This window comes from Notechis scutatus, chromosome Z, assembly GCF_049901735.1.
Source record: "Notechis scutatus isolate UNSWTSFEM ecotype Mainland chromosome Z, rNotScu1.2, whole genome shotgun sequence".
Taxonomy (NCBI): domain Eukaryota; kingdom Metazoa; phylum Chordata; class Lepidosauria; order Squamata; family Elapidae; genus Notechis; species Notechis scutatus.
This window is the reverse complement of record NC_142025.1, coordinates 62,066,832-62,090,016: the sequence shown is the minus strand read 5'-3', so window position 1 is coordinate 62,090,016 and position 23,185 is coordinate 62,066,832. Positions and strand designations below refer to the sequence as shown.

The following is a 23,185-nucleotide window of genomic DNA, read 5'->3' as shown; positions in this document are numbered from 1 at the left end:
GGAGAGGAGGGTCTTGGCTACGGAGTTGATCTGTGTAGGGTGGTGATGGCATTGTGTGTTTAAGTAGCGGTTGGTGTGTGTTTTCTTCCAGTGGATGGTGTGTCCTACAAAGCCATTGGTTTTTTTGTAAATTAGGATGTCCAGCAAGGAGAGTTGGTTGTTGGCTTCTGTTTCCATGGTGAATTGTATTTTGGGGTGTAGGCTGTTGAGATGTGTGAGGAAGTTGTCCAGTTTTTCTTTCCCGTGAGCCAAATTATGAAAGTGTCATCTACATATCTAAGCCAGAATGCATCTCCTTGCCTGGCTTCTCATGACTGGGGATGCTGCAACAGTCATAAGTGTGAAAAATGGTCATAAGTCACTTTTTTCAATGTCATTGTAACTTTAAATGGTCATTCCACACAAGCAAAGTACCAGCAAAGGAGGGGAAAAGAACTCCAGAGATGTTCCTGAGACAGGAAGTCTAGTCCTGCCAAGAATGTAATAAGGGTTAACGGAGGGGCAGTTTCTGTAAGGAAACCAGAATGTTTCCTTCCTGCCTTCCTTACAGGATTAGGCCAGTAATTTATTCTAACAACCGGTTCTCCGAACTGCTTAGAATGTTAACAACCGGTTCTAGCGAATAGGTGCGAACTGGTAGAATCCCACCCCTGCCTTTACTGTAGTTTAAATTTTTGCAACATAAAGCAGAATTTGCTACCAATTAGTATCTGAGGGTGGGGGTGTAAAGTCTTTTTTTTCTTTTCCTTTCTCTTTCCTGTTTACCTGAATAGCAGACAATTCTACTCTTGGTTGTATTAGTAGATTACCACTGTAAACACATAAGTCCACTGCTCTGTTTTTCACTTCTTGTGGCAATGTAACTAGTTGTAACTATTTGTAATAATATTTATAATAATGATCAGTTTCATATTAGTAAATAATTCATTTGATAGCAATAACTCCAAATTGAGTTAGGAAGATTCCACTATCCATTCTTTCCATCATCACAAAGTTGTGGTGCCTGTTGTTTCCAAATATCCAGATGCTTTGGATGACATGTTGGCTGCGCAACCTATACTACAAACAAACAAAATCAGATTATTTGCTCTGGGAGTTATTTCCTCCCATTTTGCACAACAAGGGAAGCCATACAAGAATCACTTCAAATGTAGATATTCTAATAACATCCTACCTTGTAATCTTACTTAGTAAGCAAAAGAAATCACCACCCTTCCTTCAGGGAATTTGATTAAACTGAATGTAGAATAGGCTCTATGCTGTGGGAGCAGAAAAGCAGCTAATGAAGGTGGCAAGCAGAAACCTGTTACATGGAATAGCAGTTGAACCAAGACCTTCATGGTTGAGAGAAGTAAGGTTGCCTCCTGAGACAATTTCATTCTTGATTTCCCCAATGAGTTCCTTATTGGCTTTATTGATGGTGAAATAGGATAATATTTAGGCGTAGTACAAGTAACAGCAAGAAGTCATACAGGTTTTCTGAAGCATTGGGAGGAAACTCCCGTTTACTTGCTAATTTATACTCCTCTTGGGTTGGTCATTTATTTAGGCCATAGTCATACACTGCATTACATCAGTGATTCTTAATGTTTTTTTTCCTTTCAAAATTCTTTTTCCATCACATAAGAGCTTTTGTTTACATGGGTTATATTTATCAATCTATACCATATTAAAAATTAAAATTGAGGTATCTACGGTCACTACCATTTTTCATGATTGTTTGATAGATTTTTAATATTGTATTATTTTCAACATAGGTTGACAAATAATTTTGGTTTTACAGACTCCTAAGAAGGTCTTGGGAGACACTCTGGAATCCTCAGGCCACATTTTTAGAATCACTGTATTACACTATAATATGGTTTCTTTGATTTGTTCAGTGGGATAGGGGAACCCAGTACTTGTGGTTGCTTAGCTCTTGCTTATGTCTTAGTAAGTTTCATGATTCTGATCAAATGTGGTATATTCATTAAATGATGGTTAAAATAATCAGGGTTAGCATAATGAATGAACCAGATCTCAGTGTTCTTAGTTGCAGATGTGGGAATAAATCTTAGGGAATTAAATGGAAGTTAATTTATTTAAAACATTGATTGCTTCATATTCCTCATGAAAACAAAGCTTGTTTACTTACCAATTTGTTTAACTTAGCAATTTCTTGGAAGGAGAGGTGGAAGTAATTACGGTACAGAGTCCAACATGAAAAAGAAAAGGGTGTTGGAGCAGGAGAGAGGCATGTTTGCACATTCTGAAACAACCCACAAACCAGTCCATAACATTTTAGCACAGCATGGTGTACAAATTCAGTTCAAGTGCTTAGTTTTATATACACTGATGCTTGTAGAATTATTAAATCCCAACTGCAGAGTCTCAAAAGTAAACACTTTGCTGCCATCTAGTGGTTGCTGGATTTTTGCAACCTTGACCTAGCAGTTCTAATATCTTATGAATTCAAACAATTGAACTGAGTACACTATGAATAAATAAGATAGGTGCGTTGTATAAACAAAGTCAAATTCTTTAACAGGGAGGAAAGATAGAAATAGCTGTGTAGCAAGCATGTATTTGTATTGGCAGTAGCATAATTTTAGAAGTGGTTTTCCTAAAATGGTAAGAAAAAATACTCTTTTCATTTATATCTACCCCCAGTATCCAATTAATATCTACCCCCTTATCCAATTAATACCATCTGTTTTCTGTTGATATAAGTTTATTCACTAGCAATGTTCATGTGGCATTTATATCCTTAGTTATCTTATCCATATTTTCTGCAATTACATGAGGCCCATTAATGCAAATATATCCACTAAAATATAAACTAATAGACTTATACTTATTTATTGCTTACATTTTTGTATACTTGGAAAAATGTATTGTCTAGAACAGAAACTCATAAATCTATTTTTTGCCAGATTTCTCTGATATGAAATTTAATAACTAAACATATATATTCAGATTACATAGATAATTGAGCAACATATGATGTCTACAAACATTTAAGACAATGATTTAATTCTCTAGTTATGCCCAGATGTCATCTGTGGGCAACTAGTTTAACATTTTATGACTATTTTTGTTTTGTGTACCTAGCCAGGATTAATACTATAATTATTAATCATTATTGTTGTGATTACCCAGAGTATATCAGAAATATAACAAACCCCAAAATGTAACTAAAAGTCCTTTAATGCCTTCAACTTGGCTTCACTGTTTAATTGTTCACAGTGGAGGAGTAAACTATTTTCAAAATAACCTTTCAAAGGAAAAAAACACAGTTCAAATTCAAAGAGCCGATAACGAAGCAAAAAAACAAAAACAAACTACACTGGATAAGGTTCCACGACAAACCAGGATAGATAATTGCCAACTTCAGGAAGATAACGAGGGACAGTCCATTGGAAGAATGCCAACCAAGATAAACCTTTAGGAATAAAACACTAATTTGTCTCCAGCGTCTGTTAGCACGCAGGTCCAAACTCTTATGCAAATCTAACACCTGCAACCCATGAAGAGAATCATGGCCCTCTCCTCGCAAGTGGACCACATTTTACCCTGATCCTCTCCTCCCTGCATGCCCTGGAATGGATAGGGGATGGGCCTGGGTCCTCCTCTGACTGCTCAGCCGGCCTCTGCCCTTCCCCAGCCTCCTCTACCACCTCTGGAGCCACACTACCACTCCCTGTTGGCTGTTCCTCCTCTTCCTCAGAGTCAGTCTCCACCAGGGGCATGACAATTGTTTATTTATTTATTTATTTATTTGATTTGTCAATCACTTACAAGATAATAGATATGTATAAAATGAGTAAGAATACAGGAAATAGGTACGAATAAATGGGGACAATAGGACAGGGACAGGAGGCACGATGGTGCACTTATGCACGCTCCTTACAGACATCTTAGAAATGGGGTGAGGTCAATAGTGGATAGTTTGAGGGTAAAGGAGTGGGGCGTTAAGGATGTAACAACAGTCAGGTAGTGCATTCCAGGCATTAACCACTCTGTTGCTAAAGTCATACTTTCTGCAATCAAGTTTGGAGCAGTTAACATTGAGTTTGTATCTGTTGTGTGCTCTTGTATTGTTGCGATTGAAGCTGAAGTAGTCATTGACTGGTAGGACATTGTAGCAGATAATTTTGTGTACTATGCTTAAATCCAACCATAGTTCAAGATTGTCCAAGCCCAAAATGTCTGATATACTGTGTGGATTCCAGACAGATGAGCTGTATTTGAGTATTGGTCTAGCAAATGTTTTGTATGCTCTAGTTAGAAATTCAATATTTCCAGAGGAGAAGCTTCTTAAGATTAGATTTACAACTCTTAATGCCTTTTTGGCAATGCTGTTACAGTGAACTCTGGTGCTTAGATCATTAGATATGAGTACTCTAAGGTCCTTGACAGAGTGAGGGTCATCAACAAGGTTATATCCATCTAGCTTGTATTTGGTGTACTGATTTTTTTTTAACCAATGTGTAGGACAGAGCATTTGTTGGTCGAGATTTGGAGTTGTCAATTGTTTGACCAATCAGACCCATAATCAAGGTAGCTTTGAAGAAGAGTAGCTGCTGTTGAATAGTTTTACATCATCCGCGAAGAGGACACAGTTGCTTATAAGGTGATCACAAAGGTCATTTATATAGAGTATAAAGAGTGTGGGTCCTAGAACGCTGCCTTGGGGGACACCACTGTTACTGGAGCAGGGCTTGATATAGTGCTCCCTATTTTTACTATTAATTGCCTGTTTGACAGGAATGCAGTAATCCACTTATGAAGGGATCCGGAAATGCCGTAAGAGTTTAGTTTTTACAGTAGTTTGTCATGTACCACTGAATCAAAGGCTTTGCAGAAGAAGTCTATGTAAATTGCATCTATTGCCTTACTCTGGTCGAGTAGAGTAGTCCATATGTTTTTGCAGTGCAGGAGTTGTAGGTTGCAGGACAATTTTTTCCTGAAACCAAATTGTTTTTTGGAGAGAAGGTTGTTTGACTCTAGGTGGAGAGTAATGGATTGGTTAATGATTGATTCCATGATTTTGCATGTGACACAACACAGTGAGATTGGTCTGTAGTTTTCAACCAGGCTGGGGATCACCTTTTTTGAAGATAGGGATGACTGTAGCTAAGGACCATAGGTTCGGTATGGAGCTGGTTCTGAATGATATATCATATATAATGCTTAGGGGTTCTGCTATGGCAGAGGAAAGCTTTTTAAAGAAGTATGCACATTATCCATCGGGCCAATAGATAGGGATGGTTTTAGGTTTCATAGTGCCTTTTCTACATTATCTTCTGTAAAGTCAATATGTAGCAGATTGTTGCAGTTAGTTGTGGTACGACTAGGAAATGTGAGGCATGAGCCATTGCTGTTTACAAAGACTGAACTGAAGAATGTGTTGAAGAGGTTGGCCTTAACGGCTTTCCCTTTTAGAGGTGGGATGGTTCTTGAGTCTTCTACAAAATTGTAGAAGGCGCAGGTAGATTTTGTATGTAGGAGAGTTTCCCCCTGCTTGCAGTAATAATTTGTGCATTCTACCTTTATCTTTCAGCATAAGGTGTTGTATCGGTTTTTAAAGTTTGCTACGTAGCTAGTTTTGTTTTTATGCCATAGCCATTTTTTAATTGAAGTTTCCTTATTGTTATGGGTAAGTTGTTTCTTTTTTGTTTTCAGGTGTTACTGATGATACATATAGTTAATGACCCTTTCAAGTTCAAGTAAGAATGCATTATAATGGTCTTCAGTAGTATTACAGTTAGAGAACAGAATGTGCCAAACAAGAGATGATATTTCAGCATCTATGAGATTATAGTTGGCTTTTTTGAAATTGTATTTTGGAGATCCATCATTATGATCTTCTTTGTGAGGGCATAAATTGAGACAAAAGTCAATCATACTGTGGTCACTGTTTGAAAAGGGTTCTTGTATTTGTAGGCCATAAATTGAGTTTGAACTGTTGCAGAAGATGAGGTCAAGGCAGTTGTTGAGCCTAGTGTTGTCAGTTACTAATTGATCCAGTCCAAGTGTAGTAACAGCATTGTACAGGGTTGTATGCATGGGTTTGGATGTACATTCATTTAGGGTCCAATCTATAAGAGGTAGATTGAGGTCACCAAAGAAAATAAGAGGGTGTGGACAAGCGGCAGCCCACATCATCAGTGAAGTTAGTTTGTTTGCATGAACTATGTCATAATCAGGGGTTCTGTAGTATAGTAAGAAGCGGATAGTGGTATTTAAGGACAGTTCACAAACAATGGTCTCTGAAAGAGCAAGCTCCTGTGTAATTTGAATCTTTATCTAATGCAATCAGTTTTCTGAGATGCTGGAGTTTCCTCCCCAAAGTAGGGAGGGGATGGTGGTGGGCGTGGCTTGGTGGTCATGTGACCGGGTGGATGTGGCTTGGTGGTCATGTTATTGGCTGGGTGTGGCCAACTCAATATCACTTACATCGAGGCATGCATCTTCTCGTCTGGCCTCTCATGACTGTGGGGATGCTGGTGCAGCATCCCCACAATCATAAGTGTGAAAAATGGTCATAAATCACTTTTTTCAGTGCCATTGTAACTTTGAATGGTCACTCCACACAACCAAAGTACCAGCAAAGGAGGTGAAAAAAAACCTCAAGAGATGTTCCTGAGACAGGAAGTCTAATCCTTCCAAGAATGTAATAAGGGTTAACGGTTTTGTAAGCAACACCAGAATGTTTCCTTCCTGCCTTCCTTACAGGATTAGGCCAGTAATTTCTTCTAACAACCGGTTCTCCGAACTGCTTAGAGTGTTAACAATCGGTTCTAGCGAATAGGTGTGAACTGTTAGAATCCCACCCCTGGATGGGGTGTCCCTGGTAGTCTTGGAGCAACAGTTGGCAGTCTTGTAATCATCTTTTTGTGATCTTGGGCACTAGGTACTTGAGTGTGCTCCAGGAGACAATGGAAAGGGAGGAACCTGTCTCCACCTCCATTTGGCAAGACAGTGACATGAATCTTCTTTGCATAAGACAGGCAGGCTTGTCTGATTAATGTCTCTGCCTGGCTATGGGCTCTGGCAAAACAGTTTTCCTTTAGTTGTAGTCTTGTCTGTGGCTGATAGGCAGAAGGTTGGTTGACTGTCTGCCTGGCCCGGCAGACTCTGGCCAGGTGCCCCTTCTTTTAACACTTCAGACATATGGCATTCTTGAACCTGCAGGCTGCCCTCAGATGATTTCTGCCTCAGCCCGCACAAACTGTTTTTTGTTGCTATGGCTTCATCTCACTTGCCCAGCCCTTTCTTTGTGTTGATCTGAGGCAATTGACATCATCATCTTCCTTGATTGTCTCTTTGGAAAAAATCTTGTTATGATATATGGCTGTAGTGCCTCTGATGATGGGTGGGCTGCTTGCACCTTGGACCTCTGCTGCCAAAAAGGTTAACAGCTCTGTGGCTTGGGCTTCTTCTATGGCCATCTTAAGAGTGAGGTCAGCCCTGGTGAGTAGGCATAGCTGCAGATGGAGGTCCTTCACGCCACACACTAATTGGTCTAGGAGCATGTCATCAAGATCTTGGAACCCACAATGGAGGGCTGCCCTTCGTACGGCTGCCATGTAGAGGCTAATGGATTCACCCTTAGCTTGGTTTCTTTGGTGAAAAGCATGTTGGCAAGCAATTCTGGAAGGTTTTGGCATGTAGTGGTTGCCCAGTATGTCTTGAAGGATATCCCAGGATACTGACTGGATTGTCTGGGGGCTAGAAGGTCTCTTGTGGTGTCGTATACTTCAGCCCCACAGAAACTTAGGAAGTATGCCTTCTTCTGGTTGCTGGAGTTTCTACGAGGTCATTTGCTTCGATGAAGCATTCAAAGTGGTTTATGGAGGAATCCCACATTTCCTTGGCCAGATGGAATGGGGCAAAAGAAGGTGGTGCTGCCATCTCTCTGCTAATTTGATTTGGCAAAATAGTCTTCCACTGCCTGTGACATCAACTCTTGGATAGTTAGCGACTAGCTCTCTTGTTAGTGACTTTGGAAAGGCTTGTGACAACAATTCTGTTGCTTCAGTTTGCCAATCCCATCCTTGTTGCCAGTTTTATATATGGTGGGTGGAAGAACGGAGGTGACAAGAGAGAAACCTTTGCTAACATTTATTTCTAACAATCGGTGATTGCAGCTGTGGCTAACAAGGGTGGTTCCGCTAACAAGCAACAGCTGATTCCATCTGACAGCTCTCCTTTTATAATCAGCTATCAGATGGGCCAGCCAAAAGGAGCTAGTCTCTTCTCCTGCTTAAACAATGGACTGGAGTGAGAACTTCAGTTCGCAACAATAGTGTTTCTCTGAAATTGTGGATGATCCATTTCTGAAGGTTTTCAAAGATTGGACAACCATTTGCCTGGGCAGGTCAGAGGATTCTTGCTCTGTGTAGAGACTAGAGGTCCTTCCCAGCCAGCCTATAATTTTATGGATGAAAAACCTCTCCTAAAATCACAAAAGCAGCAGCATGTTTGGGTCAGTAGAAAGCAAAGCATGTTCTCTGTAGTTTGATAGTGCTTTTTTTACATTTAATATCAAAATGAGGAGGATCAATTTGTAGGATCAATATGGTATGGCATCATGAAAACTCTCAGAATCTCTAATTTCATGATTCAGGTTGAAGAGACTTTGTGATCAAAGTTTTGAGATGCTTTCCCTTTAAAAAAAAACAACCCTAGAATTTGGTGAATAAAAAATAATTCTGTTAAAAATGTTTTATGTTCTTATAGTTTTTATGTCTTCCATAAAAAAGGGATTTAGATGTTATTTTTATGATCAGATTTTTATTCAAATCTTCTCTGAACTATCTGTACGACTGCATATTTCCTTTCAATTGTGTAAATTACTGACGGTGTCACTATGGTCTGAAAGTGGCAACAGGTGGGGTCTGACACGTAATGACAGCCGCAGCACACATATAACGACTTCCATAGGTTTTGCTGACCCAGCGAACGAGAGAAATTTAAGAGGCACTTCCCACAGCAACAACCCAGGCGAGGAAAGAAAGCTCACCTCTAGTTATCAATCTTGCGCATGCGTTTTCCTTTTATGGGCCCGCCTCCAGGCGAGAAGGTGCGCATGCGTGTCGTTGAAGGGTTTTTTTTTTTTTTTTTTCTTCCTGCAGCTGCCGAACCTCGTTGGTGACACTGCGGGCGCTCGCTGGCAGAGTGGCCTGCGAAGCGGCGCCGGGAAAAAAAGGGAAAAGGCGGCGGCACGGAAAGTTTTAGGAGCTTCGCGCTCGTGGAAAGCGCGAGGTCGATTTAGAGCTCATTATATGACAGGGGAAAAAAATAGGATCCTGCGAGGGACAAACCCACTTCCTTTTCGCTTTCGAGAAGCAGCTGAGTCCAAGGAGAGCACTCTCCTTGCTGCACCGAGGACCTTCGTGATTCCGCCCTAACCGGCTTGCTCGGAGTCTCTAGTCTTTTCGTTCGGACGGAGCTGATCTTGGGCAAGAAAACTCAGAGCCGCTGGCGCTGGGTGAGAACCGGAATCGGGAGTGGAAGCTGGCAGCCTCTCCTGCCAGAAGGATGGGCGGGGACTCTTCACCTCTGTCGGGCGGATGGTAGGCGGGGAAAGGGTTTCTGATGTCTCAGGGCTTGTCGGAAGGGGTAGGCCGGAATGTATGGACCTATGTAGGACGTTTATGTGCCACCCGACACCCTAAATATTATTGCTCATTTTGAGAGATAACTTGTGGTACTTGATGGTAGCATAGTGGGGTAAAATCTCTGGTAAATCTAAAATCTCCATGTTAGCATGTAAATAAGCCATGGTTAAGTTAACTATGGAAAAGTCAACCTAATTCTCTGTCAGTATCTCTGACAAGATGTTGCCTGGGGTTCAAGGGTGTTTCACAGGATCTTTTTTAGGAAGTATGATTGGAGGCTGAGTCAGAGAAGAAGTTGAAAACTAGCCTGCTTGAACTTTATCTTGTTCAGGAAAGAAACTGGCCCTTCTTCTGTTCTTTATAGCAAAAGATGAAAATTCAGGGTATTTACTGTAATGATGATAGCTTAATAGTCAGATAGTTAAATTAAGAAAGAAAATTCTGTTAATGATTAATATTGTAATTCAAAGCATGTTTGTGAGTTAACAGCTTACATTCAGATCTATTCTAAATAATGTGTAATACTTTAAAGAGTTTCATAGGCAAAAAATAGATTGCTGCACAAATATCCAAATATTATACTATAGGCATGTATTTAGAAATAGTGTATGTGGGCAGAAGGTTTTGTTTCAATAATGGCTTTTTAGTGGTATTTGTTTCCAGGCTTATTTCAAATTGAGAGCAGCATTTGCATTCTTAATCCTGTTAATTTCAGTAAGATGAATCAAGATTAAGTTGATTTAAAATTCTCTTAAAACCAGTGTGGGAAATTAATTATTGATTTCATCAGGAATCAAATATGAGTTAAACAAACTACTGTAGTACTGTTTTGATGCTCTTAAAATATAGACAGAAAATATAGTATGAGTTGTATGTAGACAAGCCCTGAAATTTTAAAACTACTGGCAGACGTTTTTGATGATAAACTCAAGAAATATAGCTGGGTGTAATCAGCATATTGAAGATATCTCAGTCCATGATGGTGGATGATCTCACCTAGAAGCTTCATGTAGATGTTAAACAGAAGTGGAGAAAGTACAGAGCCCTGTGGGACCCCACAAAACAGTGGACGAGGCTGGACCTCTTGCTCCCTATCAACACTGACTCAGAGTAGCCACAGAGAAAGGAAGTAAACCAGAACAACATAGAGCCACCCACTCCCAACTCCCGAAGCTGTTCCAGAAAGATACCAAGGTTGATGGTATTGAAGGCCGCTGAGAGATCAAGTAGAGCATGGTTGGATGCCCTACCGCCATTCTGCTCCTGCCAGAGATCATCAAAAAGGGCAGCCAATGCCGTTTCCATCCACAGCCATGCCTAAATCCTGTTTGGAAATGGTCTAGATAACCCATTTTATTCAGGAACTTTTGGAATTGCCACAAAACCACCTTCTCAATCACCCTCACCAAAAAGGGAAGATTGGAAACAGGTTGAAAAATTTATTCATCAGAGTGGAATATAGTGATGGCATCTTAAGAAGAGGGCAGACAACAGATAGATTAACATGCTGGGGCACAAGCCCCTTCCACAAGGAAGAATTAATCACTACTAGAACCCATCCTCATGTTGCCTCCCTTTGATAAACCAAGAGGGTTATCAATCTAAAACATAGGTGCTTGCACTCCCTAAGATCTGGTCCACTTCATCATGAGCAACAAAATTCAACATTCCTGTGGTGGCACAATGTTTAGAATACAGTATTATAGGCGGTAGTAAATAGTCTTCCTTTGGTAATAAACAGGTGATCTGGCCTAGTTTACTCCTTTCATGATAGCCATTCAAGAAATTATAAATGTTCTGCCCAATTTGGATCTAATCCAGTGAAAAATTATTTTAAGTACACTTAAGATTGCAGTATAACAATTTTATGGAGGTCTAATCTTGTGAGCTCAACTTAATACATGTTATCTACCTCTATAAATTGTTTAAATATTCCAATTAAATATTCTCAATCTAACTTAATGGAAAGTTATCCTTTTGTTGTCTTAAACTTCTAATTGCAATCTCAGGATTTTCAAAAAAAGGGCAGGGATTTTCCTCTCTTGTAGTACCTGTTTTTCTTTTTCTTTGCACAAGAAATAAAGTTAATTGTCCTAGAAATAAAAATAAATGCCAAATAAACAAATATAAAAATTCTGTAAATATGCATACAGAAAAATGAATGAGAATAGCTATATAAATTAATAAAATTGAATAGTGAATTAATAGTTACCGTGTTTCTCAGAAAATAAGGCCGGGCCTGATTTTCTTTTGACCCCAAAAAATGGCTAGGCCGTCTTTTTGGGGTGACTTAATTTCTCTCCCCTGCGCACACTCGCCTAGAGCACCTCTGCGGGCAGCCACGCCTCACCACCAGCCGCTCCTAATGGCTGATCATGGTGGCTCCCTACCCCCGCCAAGCGTCTTTGCTGCAGACCCGGGTATGGTGCTGGCTGCAGGCCGGGTCAGTGGGCGGGCATCGTCGGTGTGGATGTTGACCTCGGGGCACTTTACATTGTGAGACCTTCGGCGCCCGCCGCTGATGCTTCCTCTGCCGCCGTTGCTTTCTCTTCTGCCCGTACCACTGCCGCGTTTGGAGTGCTGTGCATTCCTCCATCGGCAGCATTTCAGCTGCTTCTTGGACGGGGGAGCCGCCTCCGTAACTTCCATGGTTCCCACCGGTGTTGGCGCCTCAACAGCATCATCTCCAACAACAGTGGCAGCAATGGTGAGACAGATCCTGCTGCCGACAAGAACTGCCTGCTCTCCCGAAGGGGCATCACTTTGCTTCCCACCCCAGAGCTTCACGTCATGGTCTCATCCCCTGTATGGTCGGGCACTCTCTTGCTCCAGCCGCCCGAACCCCCCCCTCGTGAACCTTTTCCCCCTCTTTAAGTTTTCTTTACTCTCATTCTCTCTGTCAGTTCCCTAAGAATACAGACTGGCTGGGCAGCTTCCTCCCCACCCCTCCCGGTAGCTTTAAAAGGGGAACCATCTATCCATTTAGCCCTTCGAGCAGAGGCAAACCTTCCAATCCAAACAGAAGAGAAAGGGAATCATCCTACAGACCCTTAGCATCAAGCTTCTCAGAGGATTCTCTCAAAGGATTCACCCCAAAGGAGGATTCACCCCCTTAAATGCACTCCCCTCCTTTGGGGTGAATCCTGTGATGAATCCTCCTTTGGGGTAGATCATTTGGGAGAATCCTCTGGGAAGCTTGGCAGGGAAAGAAGGAGGGAGGGAGAGAGGGAAGAGTGTCTTTGGGATTTGCCAGGAGAAATCCAGGAGGTGGATTTCCATCCTATTTCTGTCCTTCAAGGAGATAAAGGTGGGGAGTGGTTACTTCTTCCATTTAAGGGAGTGCTAAGGATGAATGAATGAATGAACCTTCCAATCCAAACATAAGAGAAAGGGAATCATCCTACAGATCCTTAGCACCCTCTTAAATGCTTAAACTCTCAACCTTCTCAGAGGAGCTTAATGCCTATGGGGGGAGGGGCGTATTGTTGGAGAAACACGGTAATTCAAATTAGGCTATCATTTTGAGTGATGCTTATATGATCTAACGTAATGAATTTCTGGAAAAAAGTTAGAGCTTATTCCTGTTCAGGTTTGTTTTTGGTTCATTTTTTGTCTCTTTGAATTCCAGAATACTGTATGGTAGTCAGGTTTATTTATTTCCCAAAAGACTGGACTGATATTGGAGAAATCAAATGAGGATTTCTGTTGGAGAAATCAAATGAAGGTATATGTAACTGGGACAAATGGAGATTATTATTTTTTTAAATGCAGTATACCTACTTTCTTCCCACTTCCGTTATAAGCTTCTCTCTGCTATTCTCCATTTTATGTAAAGGTTCAGACAGGAATCTCTGCTTTTCTTGCTAGAGAACATTGTTTTATGAACAACAGACCCCAGTAACAGTAGCTACATGGGCATTAACTCAAAAAGGTGAGAAGAAGAGATTCAAGATTATACCTTGGGACTAACATATATGAAAAACAGGATTCTACAATTACTTAATAGTTAGACTTTGATCTCTTCATGTGTATGCCTTCCTATTTTTCTGAAATTTATTATCTAGCCTTCTTGAGCCCACTTGTGAAATGTGATTAGGAACATAATTTAATTTCTTTACCTGGTAAATCCTTCACACTTCATTAGCTTATGCTTAGTTTCAGTCTCTGATTCTTTTTCTTGCTATATCAGATCAAGTATTGCCAAGTTATCTGCCTGGTTTTCTTCTAATAAAGCAATGGCAAAGGAGTTTGTTTTATTTTTTCGAGTTCAAGCAGGATGTTAACCTCTAATGTCTGCCATCTATTTAAAATGTTTGCGAGTTCGTATTGGGCTTAAAGGCCCTAAGGGTAACAAAGTTGAAAGACTAAAGCAGGGGTCTCCAACCTTGGCAACTTTAAGCCTGGTGGACTTCAACTCCCAGAATTCCCTAGCCAGCAAAGTTGGCTGGGGAACTCTGGGAGTTGAAGTCTGCTAGGCTTAAAGTTGTCAAAGTTGGAGACCCTGGACTAGAGCACCAGAATATATCTATATTTTGGTACAATGTTCTCTACTCATCTGATAAGGTCATTTAAGTTGGTCTGTTAAGGAATCCCATGCCCATCTCATGAGGTGGCAAGTTCAAGATAAACAGACAGCCCTTATTTGTAATTTCCCTCCGTACATTTGAAATATAGTTCACCTCCAAGGTTCCTTTGGCAGTTCTCTCCTTGCATTTTTCAGGACTTTTAATTGTATTTTATTTCATCATATTATTGGTTTTATAGGTCCTGAGTATGCAATATAATTTGATTTATTTTTTTAATGTTAATTTTGTATTTATTTAAAATTACTCTATTGTCTTTATAGACCAACATAAACAAAATGCCTTCCACACTTTTGATATATCCAGATCAATTTGGCAACAATTGAGGAAGAATCAGCATGGGGGAAATATAAGAATGCTGATTATATAAAGTATTGAAACCAAGAGTAAGCAATAATATGGAGTAAGAAAGTACAAGTGTGTTAGATAAGAGTACCAAATAAAAGCAGTATTGACAACCACACTTTTTAAATAATTTTAATTTACAAGTGTAAATTTTAGGTAACTTTAATTTACATGTTATCATTTTAATTTGGAGATAGTCCTTGACCTGTGACTAGTATTGGAACTGGAATCTTGGTTGTTGAGCAAAGCAATAATTAAACAAGATGTCATGTGACCACTTTGCTCAGTGACTACAATCACAACATTCCCAATTGTGGTAAACAGTTTCATGGGTCTCAGTCCATGATGGTGAACCTATGGCATGCATGCCGTAAGTGGCATGCAGAGCCGTCTGTCCGGGCATGCCACTGTTGCCCATTTCTCTTCTGGGTTCCGGCAGGCACAGGCTCTATGGCCAGCTGGTCTTTGTGCACGCAGGCACGCCAGAAACTGGGGAGCAACTCTTCGATTTCTAGCGCTCCTGCACATGCATGCTGGAGAGCTGTTCTTACGGTTTCTGACACTTCCTCCCATGCGCGTGTGCACTCCCATTTCGGCACTTGGTGCTGAAAAGGTTTGTCAGCACTGGTCTAAATGGATGGAGTCTGTGGTAAGATACACAGGGTTAAGGCAAGCTGTGGGAGATTCCGTGCAAGCTATAGGGCTCACTGGCAGATGAAAACCTGCCATGCCCAGGAGGCCTTGGCCTGCTGTCTGCCCTACTATGTCTGGGAGGTCTGAAAATGTAGGTTTTTTTCAGATTAAATGCTATCAGAGTAAATCCCCTGGTTAAGTAAAAGCATAGTAACTTAGTTAATCTACCTCACATTAACTGGACCCTAAATGAATGTAAAACTGAACCCTTACATGCAACCTTCTACAATGCTGTAACAAACCTGGGACTGGAACAACTAGTAACCAACAATACTAGACTTAACAACTGCCTCAATCTCATCTTCTGCAATAGTTTGAATTCAATTTTCGGAATACAAATTAAGGAACCCTTTTCCAACAGTGACCACAGCATGATTGACTTTTGTCTTAACATATGTCCACACAAAAATCATCACAATGATGTGATCCCCAATTATAACTTCAAAAAAGGCAACTATGATCTTATAAACAATGATCTCTCATCCCTTTATTGGCAATTTCTATTCACTGGATGCAATACTGTTGAAGACCATTACAACATATTTTTACTTGAAGTCAAAAGAGTCATCAAACTATATGTACCAATAACAACTCCAAAAACCAGAAAAAAAAGATTATCCAAAACAATAAGAAAGCTTCAATCCAAAAAGAGATCACTTTGGCAGAAAAACAAATCTGGTCATGTTGCCAACTTCAAAAGACGATAGAAAATTTATGCCACCAGATAAAGACTGAATGCACCAATTATCACATTAAACAAGAGGAAAACCTACGCACCAATTCCACCCGCACTTTCTACAATTTTGTAAACAACAAACTAAAAGACTCAAGGTCCATCCCACCCCTGAAAGGACATAATGGTAAAGACTGCAACGACGACACTGTTAAAGCCAACCTCTTTGGCTCAGTATTTGTAAACAGCAATGGATCATGCCCAGTATTTCCTAGTCGAACCACAGACAACTACAATGATCTAATACATATCGATTTTACAGAAGACAATGTTGAAAAAGCACTACGCAACTTTATCTATTGGACCGGACAGAATATGTGCCTACTTAAAAAAGCTATCCACTGCCATAGCCGAACTTCTAAGCATAATCTTTGAAAAATCTTTCAGGACCAGCTCCTTGCCAAAACTATGGTCACAAGCCACGGCCATCCCCATCTTCAAAAAGGGACACCCCAGCCTAGTTGAAAATTACAGATCAATCTCTTTATGCTGTGTCACCTGTAAAGTCATGGAATCAATTATTAACCAATCCATTATCCTCCACTTAGAGACAAACAACCTACTCTCTAATAAAGAATTTGGTTTCAGAAAAAAAACTATCCTGTAATCTGCAAAAACATATGGACTACACAACTTGATCAGGGCAAAGCAATAGACGCAATCTACATAGACTTCTGTAAAGCCTTTGATTCAGTGGTACACGACAAACTACTCCTAAAACTAAAATCTTATGGTATTTCTGGACACCTGCATAACTGGATAAAAGCATTTCTGTCAAACAGACAACAAATGGTCAAAATTGGGAGCGTCCTATCAAATTCTGTACCTGTCAACAGTGGTGTCCCCCAAGGCAGTGTTCTAGGACCAACTCTCTTCATACTCTACATAAATGACCTCTGTGATCATATTAAGAGCGACTGCGTTCTCTTCGCTGACGATGTAAAGCTATTCAACACCACAGACAATACTGCTACCCTTCAAAAAGATCTCGACTATGTATCCGAATGGTCAAACAAATGGCAACTTCAAATCTGAACAAATAAATGCTTTGTCTTACATATTGGCAAAAAAAATATCAGGAAATAAAATACAGGCTGAATAGTCAAGACCTTGTTGATGATCCAAACTCTGTCAAGGATCTTGGAGTATTCATCTCTAATGATCTAAGTGCTAGAGGCCACTGTAACTGCATAGCCAAAAAGGCATTAAGAGTTGTTAACCTAATCTTACGAAGTTTTTTCTCTGGTAATATTACACTAATAACTAGAGCATAGAAAACATTTGCTAGACCAATACTCGAATACAGCTCATCAGTCTGGAACCCACATTATGTATCTGATATTAACACAGTTGAGAAAGTACAGAAATATTTTACAAGAAGAGTTCTCCACTCCTCTACTCATTGCAGAACACCTTATACCACCAGACTTCAAATTCTAGATCTAGAAAACCTAGAACTATGCCGCCTTCGGTCCGATCTAAGTATAGTATATAAAATCATACATTGCAATGTCCTACCTGTCAATGAATACTTCAGCTTCAACCATAACAATACAAGAGCAAACAATAGATACTAACTCAAGGTTAATCGCACCAAACTTGATTGCAGGAAATACGACTTCAGCAACAGAGAGGTCAATGTCTGGAATACTCTACCTGATTGTGGTTTCTTCCCCAGACCCCAAAAACTTTAACCTTAGACTGTCTACTATTGACCTCATCCCTTTCCTAAGAGGTCTGTAGGGGGCGTGCAGAAGTGCACCAACGTGCCTACCATCCCTGTCCTATTGTTTCTTTTACTTTTCTTATATGTATCCATGTATTCATAACTATGTTTTTACTTATACCTATTATCTTGTAAGCAATTGACAAACCAAATAAAATAAAATAAATAGCGTGAAGAATAAGAGAATACATTTAACAAAAGAAAGAATGTAGTAATCTGGATGCTGTCACAAAAATGGTCTTCTCAATTGTTTCCAGTGTCAACTCATAAAACATGGCCATTTTATAGTTGTCCACAGAAAGGGAGGGGGGAAAGAGGTTTGAAAGAGCAGTGCGGCAGCTTGGAAATCGAAACTGCATTCCATACATAGTTTTTCAGAGATTGTAACTAGGTGATTGAAGTTTCTGCCGCGCAAAAATCTAACTGGAGAACATGATTGATGACTCTTGGCTATGGATGTGTGTCATTGGAGAATATGAATTATGATACACCCAGGTGGGGGAAAACCAGGGTCAAGAGTGACAGTGAATTATGTGTCTCAGAGTCGGCTACACCCAGGTAGTACCACATGTTAACTCACAATAAATCCTGTTTAGTTTTGGAAAAATTTGGTTCAAGACTCATGATTTAATTGGGGTAACTGCCAGAATCCTGACATCCAGCAGATTTTCTCATTTTATGATGGGAAGTAAGGCAAATTGTTCATTGTAGGAGATCGAGTATAGTAGTATTGGTTATATTGATGGTCTTTAAGGTATCTTGTCCCCTGATCATTTAAGCATTTAAAGGTCATAATCGGTAACTTAGATTGTGTTTAGAAATAAAGTATTTGCAGTGAAAATGGCAAAGAAGAATAAATGCATGCTTTTTAAAAACAATATTCCAATTATAAATATGGTTCTTCCACAATCTTAAGGCTCACAACAGGTTTTGCAGTGTTTTGAGGGTATACTCCTAAATGTAGCTGGGACCAAGGTCAAATCTTAGAAGATATAATGAACGAGATGAAAGCCTTAAGACTTTGTGCAAGTTTAAGCACTTATTTTTCTCCTTAACCCTCTTCAGAATTAAAAGAAAATGCAAGTGAAGTTTTCATTTTATCAACTCTGGAGTTCTATAGGAATGATTTTGGTATCCTGAACTTTTTCTCCTTTACCCTTAAGCATCAGCATCAAGGTCCAGATCTTACTGCTTTTTTTTGACGGGAGGGTAGGAAATGGGAGATCTGTTGATTGATTTTTGTCAATTAGATACTGCAAATCAGTAGTAATTGAAAGGCAAAATTACATGCAAGTAAAAGCAATTTTAGTGTAGTGATTAAGGTGTTGGACCAGAGACTAGAACCATGAGAAACTAAAACCAAACTAGAACCATAATTAAGTAATAAACAGCATTATTTACAGGCTTTTATTGTTACCATATAGGGTTCTATATGGTAACAATAAAAGCCTGTAAATAATGCTGTTTATATTATTTTTGTGGTTTCTAAAAACTATTTGTGCTTTAGGTGAAAAAAGATACACTTTTTATTTATAGTAAATTTCAAGTGAGCACTTCAAAATATTGTAAACATTTAATATATTCTATTTTGGCATGGACATATAAGATGGAAATACATGAGATTCTGAATGACATGACAGGGCTTTATTATTTATTTATTTATAGTTTTTAAATTTACATTTATTTTATTATAAAGCTATAATCTCTTCCCCATGGGATGGGAGTTCAAAGGTTTCTCACAGTGGATCTTTCAGATGAAAATAATTTGATTTGTTAATTTATAAACTATTTAGAGGTAAATGATCCTAGAAAAAAATTGAGTTTATATACTCTTCACTAGTTCTACAAATAATGATTTTCAGTTTCCTAGGAATTTTAGGAATATTGAAGCAGTATGTCTTGTTTCAGTATTTGAATGGTTAAAATCAGAAATGCAAGAATTTGCAGAATTTATTCAATTTTTTAGCATTCTTCAAATAATCCTTTCATTTCACCGTAGTTGCTTAACTCTTTATGTTTTAAATTTTCCATATTGGAATGGATGCCTTTCCTCTGTTCATTCATATGTGAAATAAATGCTAAGAATATTTATTGATTGTAAAATAATTACTATATCATTGCACTGATGCTGAATCATCCACTGTAGCACAATTGAGCCCAATAATGCAGAAGATATTGTATTTGCCTCAAAGAAATATGCCTCTGAATTAAAAAGATCTTAAAAAATAAAGCTGGGGGGGTGGGGGGGTGGGGAGGCACTGATAATAATCCTATGCAGTGCCATTTTTTTTATGTCGGCAACTTAATGTTTCACATTCTGAATGAATCTATTCTAAAGATCTCCAGTGCATAAATTGGTGCATCCTTATGTGTGTACAGTATGCATATTGTATATGTATGATATTTGCAAAGCTTGCCCGCCATGGGCAACATTCCAAAAGAAGATACAACTAGGATTAAAAATAAATACATATTAATGGATTAATAAGCACAAATTGAAATGTTAACTATCAAGTATTCTGTCTTTTACACTGAAACACACTAGAATCACAAATACATTTGTTTCTTTTGAGTAAAACCATCAAAAAAATAAAAATAAGGAGATGAATAATGGAAAAAGTATCTACATTGAAAGGAAAAAGAAAGTAACAAACAAAACTGGATGATGAAAACACAACTGGAAAAAAAGAAGTCATTTTTAACTTTTAAAAGAGGTGATATATGAGGTGCTTCTCTTCAAAGCTTTAAATAATTATTTCTTTGCAAAGCTTGTATATTTATGGGGGACCACTTCTTGGTGGTCTCTTAGGAAATGTCTCTGTGTGAATGTTTGAACAGCCACACAAGCCTGGCAAAGAATATACTATTTCAGTGCTTTGAAAAGTGGGGCTTCATCTGCTGTAATCTGCTTTGTGAGGCTCATCTCTCAATTGCTTTGCATAGACTCACTGTTTAACACTTATCTTACTTTTTATTTATTTATTTATTTATTTATTTATTTATTTATTTATTTATTTATTTGATTTGCCAATTGTTTACAAGATAATAAGTATAAGTGTATACATAGTTGTGAATACATGAAATGGGTACATATAAGAAAAATAAAAGAATAAGAGAAACAATAGGACAGGGACGGTAGGCACGTTGGTGCGCTTATACACGCCCCCTACAGACCTCTTAGGAAAGGGGTGAGGTCAATAGTAGACAGTCTAAGGTTAAAGTTTTTGGGGTTTGGGGAAGAGACTACAGAGTCGGGTAGAGTATTCCAGACATTGACCACTCTATTGCTGAAGTCGTATTTCCTGCAATCAAGTTTGGTGCGGTTTACTTTGAGTTTGTATCTATTGTGTGCTCTTGTGTTGTTATGGTTGAAGCTGAAGTATTCATTGACAGGTAGGACATTGCAATGTATGATTTTATATACCATGCTTAAGTCAGACCGAAGACAGCGTAATTCAAGGTTTTCTAGTTCTAGAATTTCAAGTCTGGTGGCATAAGGTATTCTACAACGAGTAGAAGAGTGGAGAACTCTTCTTGTGAAATATTTCTGGACTTTCTCAATTGTGTTAATATCAGATACGTAATGAGGGTTCCAGACTGATGAACTGTATTCGAGTATTGGTCTAGCAAATGTTTTGTATGCTCTGGTTAGTAGTGTGATATTACCAGAGAAAAAGCTACGTAGGATTAGGTTAACAACTCTTAATGCCTTTTTGGCTATGTAGTTGCAGTGGGCTCTAGCACTTAGATCATTAGAGGTGAGTATTCCAAGGTCCTTTACAGAGCTTGGGTCATCAACAAGATCTTGGCTATTCAGCTTGTATTTTATTTTCTGATTTTTTTTGCCAATATGTAGGACAGAGCATTTATTTGTTGAGATTTGAAGTTGCCATTTGTTTGACCATTCAGATACATAGTCAAGATCTTTTTGTAGGGTAGCAGTATTGTCTGTGGTATTGAACAGCTTTACATCATCAGCGAAGAGAACGCAATTGCTCTTAATATGATCACAGAGGTCGTTTATGTAGAGTATGAAGAGAGTTGGTCCTAGAACACTGCCTTGGGGGACACCACTATTGACAGGTACTGGATTTGATAGGACGCTCCCGATTTTGACCATTTGTTGTCTGTTTGACAGGAATGCTTCTATCCAGTTATTCAGTTGTCCAGAGATACCATAGGATTTTATTTTTAGGAGTAGTTTGTCGTGTACCACTGAATCAAAGGCTTTACAGAAGTCTATGTAGATTGCATCTATTGCTTTGCCTTGGTCGAGTTGTGTCGTCCATATGTTTTTGCAGTGTAAAAGTTGCAGATTACAGGATAGTTTTTTTCTGAAACCAAATTGTTTATTGGAGAGTAGGTTGTTTGTCTCTAAGTGGAGGATGATGGATTGGTTAATAATTGATTCCATGACTTTACAGGTGACGCAGCATAAGGAGATTGGCCTGTAATTTTCAACTAGGCTTGGGTCTCCCTTTTTGAAGATGGAGATGACTGTGGCTTGTGACCATAGGTTAGGCAAGGAGCTGGTTCTGAAAGATTTTTCAAAGATTATGCTTAGAGGTTTGGCTATGGCAGTGGATAGCTTTCTTAAGAAGTAGGCACATATTCCATCCGGTCCAATAGATAGAGATGGTTTTAGATTGCGTAGTGATTTTTTAACATTGTCTTCTGTGAAATCGATATGTATTAGATCATTGTTGTTATCTGTGGTACAGCTAGGAAATACTGGGCATGATCCATTGCTGTTTACAAATACTGAGCCGAAGAATGTGTTAAATATGTTGGCTTTAATGGTGTCGTCGTTGCAGTCTTTACCATCAGGTCTTATCAAGGGAGGGATGGACCTTGAGTCTTTTAGTTTGTTGTTTACAAAATTGTAAAAAGCACGGGTGGAATTGGTGCTTAGAAGGTTTTCCTCTTGTTTAATGTGATAATTGGTGCATTCGGTCTTTATCTGGTGGCATAAATTTTTGTATCGGTTTTTGTAATTGGCAACGTGACCAGATTTGTTTTTCCGCCAGAGTGATCTCTTTTTGGATTGAAGTTTCCTTATTGATATGGGTAATCTGCTTTTTGTTTTGTTTTGGGAGTTGTTGTTAGAACATATAGTTTGATGACTCTTTTGACTTCAAGTAAAAATATGTTGTAATGGTCTTCAACGGTATTGCATCCAGTGAATAGAGATTGCCAATCAAGGGATGAGAGATCGTTGTCTATAAGATCATAGTTGCCTTTTTTGAAGTTACAATTGGGGATTACATCATTGTGGTGATTTTTGTGTGGACGTATGTTGAGACAAAAGTCAATCATATTGTGGTCACTACTGGAAAAGGGTTCTTTAGTTTGTATTCCGTAAATTAAATTCAAACTATTGCAGAAGATGAGATCGAGGCAGTTGTTTAGTCTAGTATTGTTGGTTACTAGTTGTTCCAGTCCCAGATTTGTAATAGCATTGTAGAAGGTTGTGTGTATGATTTCAGTTGTACAATCATTT

At 39.0% G+C, this 23,185-nt stretch overlaps 1 protein-coding gene across 50 annotated transcripts in view; it reads left to right on the top strand.

The window, feature by feature from the left end:
- Nucleotides 1-9,045: 9,045 nt before the first annotated feature.
- Nucleotides 9,046-23,185, top strand: part of LRRFIP2 (LRR binding FLII interacting protein 2) — a 96,449-nt gene continuing 82,309 nt past the window's right edge. For 35 of the 50 annotated variants that reach the window (XM_087948042.1, XM_087948039.1, XM_087948041.1 and 32 more), the window contains exon 1: nucleotides 9,090-9,475. The gene's annotated coding sequence lies outside the window, so the exon portion shown is untranslated. Of the gene's footprint in view, nucleotides 9,561-9,617; nucleotides 9,730-13,233; nucleotides 13,330-23,185 lie in introns of those variants that run through there. The other 15 variants (XM_087948044.1, XM_087948011.1, XM_087948035.1 and 12 more) reach the window with 6 other exon arrangements.